Here is a 9,992-nt window from a genome sequence, read left to right as displayed (position 1 = left end):
AAGACAAATGGAGAGCATCATCCTAACTGTATTAGGTTTAATAACAGGGCTAAAAGTATCTTGAAAATCAATTAATTCAACTTGAGTATAACCCTTGGCCACTAGTCTAGCTTTAAATCTTTCAATTGAACCATCTGAATTTCTTTTAAATTTGAAAACCCATTTGCAGCCTACAACATTTTGAGAAGGATCGGGAGGAACAAGAATCCATGTTCCATTTTGCAACAAAGAGTTTATTTTTTCACACGTAGAGAGTCTCCAAACAGGAATCTTATTGGCAACAGTAAAAGAAGTAGGAACTGTAATGTCTTCATTTACAAATTGAACATGAGCTGCAAAAACTTTAGGTTTGGCGATACCACTTTTACCTCTTGTATTCATAGAATGAGCATTCTGAACAGGTGGAACCAAAGAAAAAACTGTAGTAGACTGATCATTAGTGGTTGAAGTATGTGAACGCAAAGGCATTTCAGATGAAGTGTCAGGTTCATTATAAATTGATGGAGAAACTGACATTGTAGACAAAGTAGCATCTTGAGTTGAACTAGGCAATGAAGAAGAAGCACCAAATAAATAAGAACATGGAAATTCATTCTCAGCAAAAATAACATGCCTAGATATAATGAGCTTATCAGTTAAGGGATTTAAACATCTGTAGCCCTTGCGCATAGCACTGTAACCCAAGAAGATGCACTTAACTGACCTTGGCTCCAATTTATGTGCATTGAAAGACCTTAAAAAAGAATAACAGGCACAACCGAAAACCTTGAGAAAGTTGTAATCTGGCTTTAAGTGAAACAAAGTCTCCAAATGAGAGTCCTGATGCGTAAATGTAGGCAACCTGTTCATCAAAAAACTTGTTGTCTCAAAATCATAAGACCAATAAGAAAGTGGAAGAGAAGCATGTGAAATAAGAGTAAGACCAGTATCAACTATATGTCTATGTTTCATTTCTGCCTTTCCATTTTGCTGATGAGCATGTGGACATGAAACTCTATGACCAATTCCACAAGATTCTAGATAAGTGGACACATTCATGTATTCTCATCCCCAGTCAGATTGAACCATTTTAATAGAAGTACCAAATTGTTTCTCAACATGAGCTTTGAATTTGATAAAGGTAGGTAATACTTCAGATTTGTAAAGTGTGGATAAAACCAAGTAAAACCTATTAAATGAGTCAATGAAAGAAACATAGTACTTTAATCCATTCACTAAACAAATTGGGGAAACCCATGCATTTGTATGAATAAGATCTAAAGGACCATGAGAGTTATTTAGAGACATAAAAGGAAAAGGTAGAGCATGACTTTTAGATATTTGGAAATCACTACAAACAGAACTAGAGAGATAATCATCTATAACATCAGTTATTGAGGCCAAAACATGTTTAAGAGTCTTGAATGCTGGATGTCCTAACTTCTTGTGCCAATAATTTGAACTTGAGGAAGTGGAGAAAGCTTGCTTGAGATGAGCATTGGAGAACTGGAGATCATAAAGTCCATTCTTAACAGGTCCAGTGAGGAGCTCTTTGTGATAACCAAATCCTTGACACAAAAATGATCAGGATAAAATGAAAAGTAGCAGTTATTGTCCTTTGCAAATGGAAGCACTAAGAGCAAATTCTTAGTGATACTAGGTACATGAAGCACATTGGAAATAGCTAACTTAGTATCATTTGAATGAAAAACAGGTGAGCCAATAAGAGTTATAATCAAACCTTATCCGTTACCAACTTTAACTTGATCTGAACCTCGATACTCTGAATGAGTTGGAAAAATCTGAAGTAATATGGTGAGTAGCACCAAAGTCTGGTACCCAAGAAGTAGAAGTAGGTGAAGAATCTTCATTATAGACTGCAAAAGCCTCAGATTCAGGAATCCAAAAATCATCATACTCAGGATACTCATAATAGCCATCATCACAGAAAGCATTATAAGCTTGAGCTATATAGAAATCAGTGCTAGAATAGCGATATTTATACTCATTAGCCTGATGACCAGGTTTATGACAGAGTTGGCACTCAATATAATAGTCATACTTCACAGGTGGATAGAAATTTGAAGGACCTCTAACAAATCTTCCATTAGAACGACCTCAATTCTGAAATCTACCATTAGAATAATATCTACCTCTTAAATTAGATCTGCCGCCTGAATTAAAACGACCTCCTCTTGTATAATTATAACCTCCTCTAGCAAAATTTGGTTGAGGATATCCATCACCACCACGAGAAGGATGAGGTGGCCAATTTGAAGAAGAGTAATTAGGTGAAAAGTTCTCTGAAACATTGCTCACATGAGAAGTATCAAATGATGAAGAAGTTGAACCATAGTGAAATTGAGGTGGATGAGAAACATTCGCATAAGCAGTGGTTAAATCTTCTTGAGATTCAGCATTAACACGAGTTTCTTCAGATAAGAGAAGTCCTAGAAGATCATAGAAAGTAATTGGATTCAAATTCTTCAGTTGTTGAGTGTTAATAGAGGTCTTAAAGGCATTGAATTCTTGAGGTAAGCATTGCAGGATATGAAACACAAGATCTTCATCAGAAAGCGGATGATCAATCTGAGACAATTGAAAAGCAATTGATCTAACTTTGTTGAAGTAAGTATGCATCGAATCAGATCCTTTCTTGAGTTTGATCAAATCGGTTTTTAACTGCATAAGACGAGATCTGGTAGTAGTGTTGTAACTGTTCTCCAAACGAGTCAAGACTTCATGAGAGTAAGTGCAATCAACAACTTGAGAATGGATTTCTTTAGTACAAGCAGAAAATAACCATGATAAGATTGCTTGATCTTGATTGATCCAATACAGATACTCAGGATTTGGTACAAAATCATGATTATCAGTAGAAGTTTTTGACGTTGTTGGATCTGGACGAATATATTTCACTAGACATTGATAAGATCCATCAACAAATCGAAACAAATCATAACTACGTAACAGAGGTACGATCTGTGATTTCCAGAGATATGGTTAGAATTTGATTTTGAAGTTTCCATTAATGGAGGTTAAAGGTATCTGATACCATGTAAGAGCTTTGTGTCGCTATACAATTGCTCAGGTTTTCATTTCATAATTCTTGGAACTTACAAGGACCACTCACTGCTATTCTTTTATAGCAGAGTACAACCGACGTTACAGCTGTAATAATAGAGTAATTAACATACACTATTTTAGACTAACATGAGCCTGTAACTACCAACAGTAAATATCTGTCAATAATGACTATTTGACTTCTGTAGTAGACTAATCAGGTGACTCTGTAACATCAAGTTTATGTTCCTGAGGCATCAACACTTGGTCCAACTTATTGGGCAGCAATAGCTCGTGAGGATCCTAACCAGGTTTATATTGATCCTCACCAGAATCTTGAATTACAAATGACCAATGCGAAAGGTTCGTCTTCTCATTATTCTTGTCCATACCCAGGTGCAGGTCCAGCATATGGCTAAATGGCACTAAGATAACACAAGGTAATGAATCTGGCTGCTATAGAGTATGGTTGCTCCACTAACTCGAATATGGCTGTTATAGAGTATGAATATACAGTAGAACTTATATATAAGAATACTCCATATAGGAATAACCTCTATATAAGAATAAAAAATTTTGGTCCCAATTTGGGCCAGTTATATTTACGAATAAATTCCATATTGGAATAAGTCATATATTTTTCTGGTCCCGTCTTAAGGAACTTACCTCCATATAGGAATAATGCAGAGTAGTATATATATATAATATAAGTCATATCGTACATCAAAGTTTAAGACGAAGAAATTCTTTTAACCAATTTGAAAAATCCTTTTAAGTTTTACAGTGTATGATGTTTTTTTTTAAACGACTCATTTAAATATATTTGATCGTATGATTTTGTTTATCGATTTTCCGTATAATTGTTGAATTTTGTGACATAGAAAACTTCATGTATTTAACTAATATATATGAAACTAAACAAATTTCACATGTGAAACTAAATAAAACTTATATTTCCTACATATTGCCTAGACATTATGTTTACCATACGTATCATACATGTGAAACTAAAAAAAATTTAACTAATATTTCCTAGGTACATTGTGATGTTTGTTGTGGGTAATTATGTTTTCTCCTAGGTACATATATAATTATTGATCGTTTTAAGAAAGAGCTCCATCTATATTATAAAAAAAAGTGGTGTTTGTGTAGACTGATAAAACTGACCATCGATTTCGTCATCCTGCGGCGCAGATTTAAAGTTGGATGAGGGATATTTTCAAGCGTCGGATCCTATGAGTTTCCTGATTTTACCGTGTTTCCGGTAATATATAATTTCCTAGATTTCCTAATCTAATTGGAGTACGACTTCTCCTAAAAAAAATTATGAGTACCAACGAAAAAACTTAAAAATTATGAGTACCAACGAAAAAACTTTATAGTTGCCTTACAAAAAACTGTTTCCTTATGCGTCGGATTCCTAAGTTATCCCATCTCTCACTGTTTCCTAATGGCAAAGTTGAGCATATAAATTATCTATATGTGCCACTCCAAGTCTCTCAACTATAGAGGTCGCGCGACAGATGAGGTTAACATTGTTGGCGCTAGCAAATCTAGCGTACAAGGTTTAGCTAATGGAGAGAAAAATTAAAATCATGTGATAAAGGTATGGTACACATTCATGGAATCTCATCTATGCAGTGAGTTTAGTTTCAAGGAAAAGAACTGCATCCCTGTACTGTACAGAATTATGGTTTAAATTCATGGAAAAGAATATCATACGTAAGGTGCAGAGCTATGGGCCGGTGATCCACCAATTCTATTCATTAGCACTATTCATTAGTGGTTCACAGTTTACAAGTTTGTATTCGCTTTCTTCGCAAAATGTTGTCCAGTGTTCCTCAACCTACGCCCGTAAGCAAGGCTGCACAAAAACCGAACTGGAACCGGTGAATCGGACTTGAACCGGAAAAAAGAACCGGACCGGTATCGGGAGAGCCGGTACAGGGAACGAGAATGGTTTTCAGAATCGGTTGCATATGAGTACAGGTACCGGTTCCAATCTTATTCCCGGCCTGTCCCGGACCTAAAAAATCGGTGTATAATAACCGTCCAGATAAGTAATTTCTAGCCATCGATGCTAGGTTTTCATAACATCTTATCTATCAAATAGAACTCATTATTCATTTCGTTTTTCCTTTCCTGCCTCTTCTTCTTCTTCGTTTCTCAATTGAAGTATAATCAATAACATCACTCACTACTTTCAATTCATTAATTTTACAATTTTAAAGTGAAGAGATGAGGAGATAAAATCAACCCATGAAGATTGAATCTCTATCTTCATCAAAGAAAAAAAAAAAAAAAAACCCAATCCCAGAAACCCGTTAGCAGACATTAATTCATCATCTTCTTCATCTTCTACTTCTGCTATTACGGTTTCAATTGAAGTTTCATCAAGATGGTGATGACAGTAACGGTATAGGTATAATTCAAGGTAAGTCAGTAAATCACTCATCTGATTTTTGGTAATTTGGTTGATGAATTATGGATTCTTCATAGCATGTTTAGTTTAACTGTTTAATTGCATGATTGAATTTGATCTAGGATTTTATTTGAGATGGATTTAGGTTTAGATGCAGATAAATTTCTATAGCTATAAATTGACTTAGGATTTTTATTAATTTCTGGTTTGATAATTTTCTGATGATGGTTGTTATTGTTATATGGAAAGTGGTGATCCAATGGGTTGAGGACGGAATTTTCTATTGAAGAATTGCATGGAAGTTTCTGCTGAGTTGAGCAAGGAGATGGTAAAGAATCCGAGGGTTATGTCAGGAACAAGAACCCGACATGGTGGTGTTTGGAAGAAGGGATGATTGATGCACAAAGATGAAGAAGAAATTGGGGTTAAGGTTGGACTGAGATGTATTTGAAGATGGAGGAAACTGATGTAATTGGAGTGTGTAAAATTGTTTCTGATACTCAGTAGATGTATCATGTATCCTAGGAATTTAGTTTTGATCTTAATTTTGTTAATTTTGTTACTTTTTTTTTTGGAGAGCAATTGTATCACTTCTGGATCAAAATTTCAGGTAAAAGACCCGGTACCGGAGGTACAGGTACAACACCGGGTACCGGTCCTCAAAAGGAGGTACCGGTCAACACCAAGTACAGGGACCGGTTCCATAAGAGAACCGAGCCGTATCGGACCATGTGCAACCCTTGTAAGCTACACAAGGTCGGCTATTCATATTCAAAACATTTGAGGGCCTACGTCCCCGGCCTTATCCGATTACTATAATCCAACTAATTAAACACGCTACTATGATCCGACTAAGACACTATAATATGACACGTCCAACTAGATATCGAGACCATTCTGCTATAACCCGGCTAACTAAATATGCTCCCAACTATTAAGACAGGACCAACTATCACATTAATTTTTATGTGTGCACTACATCTGACTTTAAATTTTCTCCACACGGCCCCGACCCTATTCGACTATTATGATCCAACTAATTAAACACGCTATTGTGACCTGACAAACTAACACGCTATAATATGACAAAACCAACTAAATATTGGGACCAAAATATTGTGGTCCCAAACCGACTAACTTATATGTTGACTAAAATGTTGTGGAGCGATACAAACCGGCTGACCAAATAACATAAAAAAGAAAACCGATAAAGGTTGAGCTCGGGCCTACGACCCGAATGATACCTAGTATAAGAATAATTTTTTGTGGTGCCTAAGATATTCTTATATAGAGGTTTTATTGTAGTCATTTTGTTGGGAAAGCGACATAAAACCGTAACAGCAATCTGTGCAGTCCACAGAAATATGGTCGGCGTCCGCTCGATATTCTGCAAGCAGTGTTTAGAGTCTTTTTTAAAAGAACCTTTTTGGCTTTTGGCTTTTGTATAAATGGCCCTCATAATTCTTTTATCGTGCTCATTGGCAAAGCTTAATCATGTTGTTCTCTACTATACTGCGCTTGAATCTCGTCGTTGCCTAGACAATCAAAATTGTTGGTAGGCGGGCAGAATTTTGTAGATTACTAATTATTCGACTTTTAAAAAACATGTAACTGACAGTTGCAGCAACCTTGTGTACTACGTTTTTTTTCTTTTAATATTATTATATTATTGGATAAGGATTATTAAATAAAACTAGTTGAAAGCCTAACAAGCTAAGACTGCATTAATACTCTCTCTATTTTTGGAAAAAGAGATATTTTCACTTTTCAATTTTAGCCTAAAAATAAGTCAAATTGGAAAAATGGAAATATCTCTATTCCGAAAACGGAGGGAGTATTAAATAACTAAACTGTTACATAGTGTTTATCCTTGTTCAGTTTCTCAACCAAGAAATCTGGAGGATAATCGTAGCAAAACAGAAACATTCATTGTTAGCATCTCTCTTAGCATAATTACAAGGCCAATTAAAAAATGTTTTAAAGATAGCAATGCATTCTTGAACAACACTATTTGTTGTCCATTTTATTGATCCTAATCTACCATTGATAGGATTAATCACATTAAGGCAGTCGCCTTCAACTTCCAGAGAATTGAATAATTTTTTCTTTAGCCCACTTCAAAGTTTCCAAGAGCTGCTATAGCTTCTGCCTGTTCCCCATCTACTGCATTTGTAGTCCCCCTTTTGCTACATAGAAGGTACCTGCATTATTTCGTAAAATTAGACCAAATTGCTCGGCAGAGATAAAGGAAGCATCAAAATTTTATTTTATAAATTGAGCATTAGGAGGTATCCATATAACATTCTCAGGTTCAACTATGGAATCTGTCCTTGGCAAAATTGCGTTTTCACAGTTAAAAATAAAGCTTTTAAATGAATTAATGAAACCATATATGTTGAGTTGGATATTATCAAACACAATAACACATTTTTGCTTATATATCAATGCTTATACAATAGGAGGGTTTGGTGAGTTAGGCAACGGCTGAGATATATTCATTTTTCCAACTGGTAGCTGGGATCTTCCATCCCCATCCGAGTATAATCTCAGTTCCACCAATCCAACGGTCATACGTTCTCTTTGTTGCAACTAATGGGTAATCAATTCCTCCTCCACCTCTACGGATTGAATACCATTATTATTGTTTTCTTCTTTTCTTATGTAACGCCTACTCACGATCAAGTTACCTCCACTCAAAACCAAGGGAATGAAAATCCCTGATCTTATGTTTATTAAATTAAATTGCTTATCCAAGAAATTTATGGTTGGTTGCTCAACATATAATCTTTCAGACGATCCCCTTTACTCGAAAAGTAGGTTTCTATTAGGGTTCTTGACCAAACACTAGGGATATCTTTAAAGAAAGCTAAAGAACCCTAGAGAAACCTTTTGAATTGGAGGTTAACCACCCTTAGAAAAGAAGAGTCTGAGATAGAAAATAAGAAGAAGAAGACTTTAAGGAATTGAGTTCTATTATTTCTATACCGAAACAAAACCAGGAGCAAGTATTTATAGTTTAACTTGCTTGATAAACACGTAATAAAACTGAATTAAAGGAAGCTAACTTAAACGAGGAAACATTAACTAATTAAGGTAATTCTAAATAAGGTAAACTCTTGTGAAGAGTTGGTGTTGCAACATCCCTCCCCGGTTGAAAAATTGCTTGTCCTCAAGCATCGAGTTCTGGAAATCGCAAGATTAACTCATCTGCATCTTCCCATGTTGCTTCTTCAGTAGTGTGATCCTTCCATTTAATTAACCATTTGGTGCCAGCATGAGCTCCTTTCTTGAACATTCTTCTTTCCAAAATAGCCTCAGGTTCCCATTTATCATAGTCAATAATATTGGGTAAAACAGTCTCAGCAACAACAGAAGAGCCAAGTTTAAGCTTCAAACATGAAAAACTGTATGAATTCTACTTGCGACAGGTTGTTGTAGTTTGTATGCAACTTCTCCTATCTTACCAATGATACAGAATGGTCCATAGAATTTCGGAGAAAGTTTTGAGAAACATTGATTTGACATAGTTGATTGTCTATAAGGCTGTAGACGTAGATATACCCAATAATTTACATCAAAGTTTCTTTCAGTTCGATGCTCATCAGTAAAAGCCTTCATTCTAGATTGTGCCGCTTGAAGATGAAATTTTAAGACCTTCAAAACACGATCTCTAGCCCGTAAATTGAGATCAACATCATGAACAACAGTTGAACCAGGTAAATAACTTGAAATAGTTGGTGGAGCTCGACTACATAATGCTTCATATGGTGTCATATTGATGGCTGAATGATGACTGGTGTTGTACCACCACTCAGCCCATGGCAACCACTAGACCACTCAGTTGGTTTAACACTAGCAAAGCAACGTAAATAACATTCAAGAGTTCTATTTGTTACATCAGTATGTCCATCTGATTGTGGGTGATAGACTGAACTTCTGCATAATTGAGTGTCTTGTAAAGCAAAATATTCTTCCCAGAATTTACTTAAGAATAATGGACCACGATCAGAGACAATGCTTATAGGCATACCATGTAGACGTACCACTTCTCTGACAAACACATCAGCTATAACAGCAGCAGAATAAGGATGTGCAAGAGATATGAAGTGTGCATATTTTGACAAGCGATCCACCACCACCAAAACTGAGTTTTTGCGATTAGATGCTAGAAATCCATCTACAAAATCCATGGAGATATCCAACCAAACATCAGCAGGAATAGATAGTGGTTGTAACAGCCCTGGTGGAGCTATTGATTCAGACTTACTTCTTCGACAAATGTCACAATGTGCAATAAATTCCTTAATCGAGTGTTTCATCCCTTTCCAATAAAAACTTTGTTGTAGACGCTTGTAAGTGCGTAGAAAACCATAATGACCACCTAAAGGTGAAGAGTGAAACTCTTGAAGAAGTTTAAAACACCAAGCTGAAGTAGAGACTACCACAATTCGATTCTTGTAGCGTAGTACACCATCAATAAATGTATAGTGAGTTTTACTGTTAGGTTGTACCTGAATTTTATTAATAA

At 35.6% G+C, this 9,992-nt stretch overlaps 1 long non-coding RNA gene across 1 annotated transcript; it reads left to right on the top strand.

Moving 5' to 3' along the window:
* The first annotated feature begins 5,159 nt into the window (after positions 1-5,159).
* On the top strand, positions 5,160-6,040 carry LOC113274345. The gene is made up of 2 exons (XR_003322965.1): positions 5,160-5,476; positions 5,714-6,040. It is a non-coding gene; the product is annotated as an uncharacterized LOC113274345 (long non-coding RNA).
* Positions 6,041-9,992: the final 3,952 nt, after the last annotated feature.

This window comes from Papaver somniferum, chromosome 4 (genome assembly GCF_003573695.1).
Source record: "Papaver somniferum cultivar HN1 chromosome 4, ASM357369v1, whole genome shotgun sequence".
Taxonomy (NCBI): Eukaryota; Viridiplantae; Streptophyta; class Magnoliopsida; order Ranunculales; family Papaveraceae; genus Papaver; species Papaver somniferum.
The sequence above is the reverse complement of the archived record's forward strand: the minus strand, read 5'-3'. Positions and strand labels throughout refer to the sequence as shown.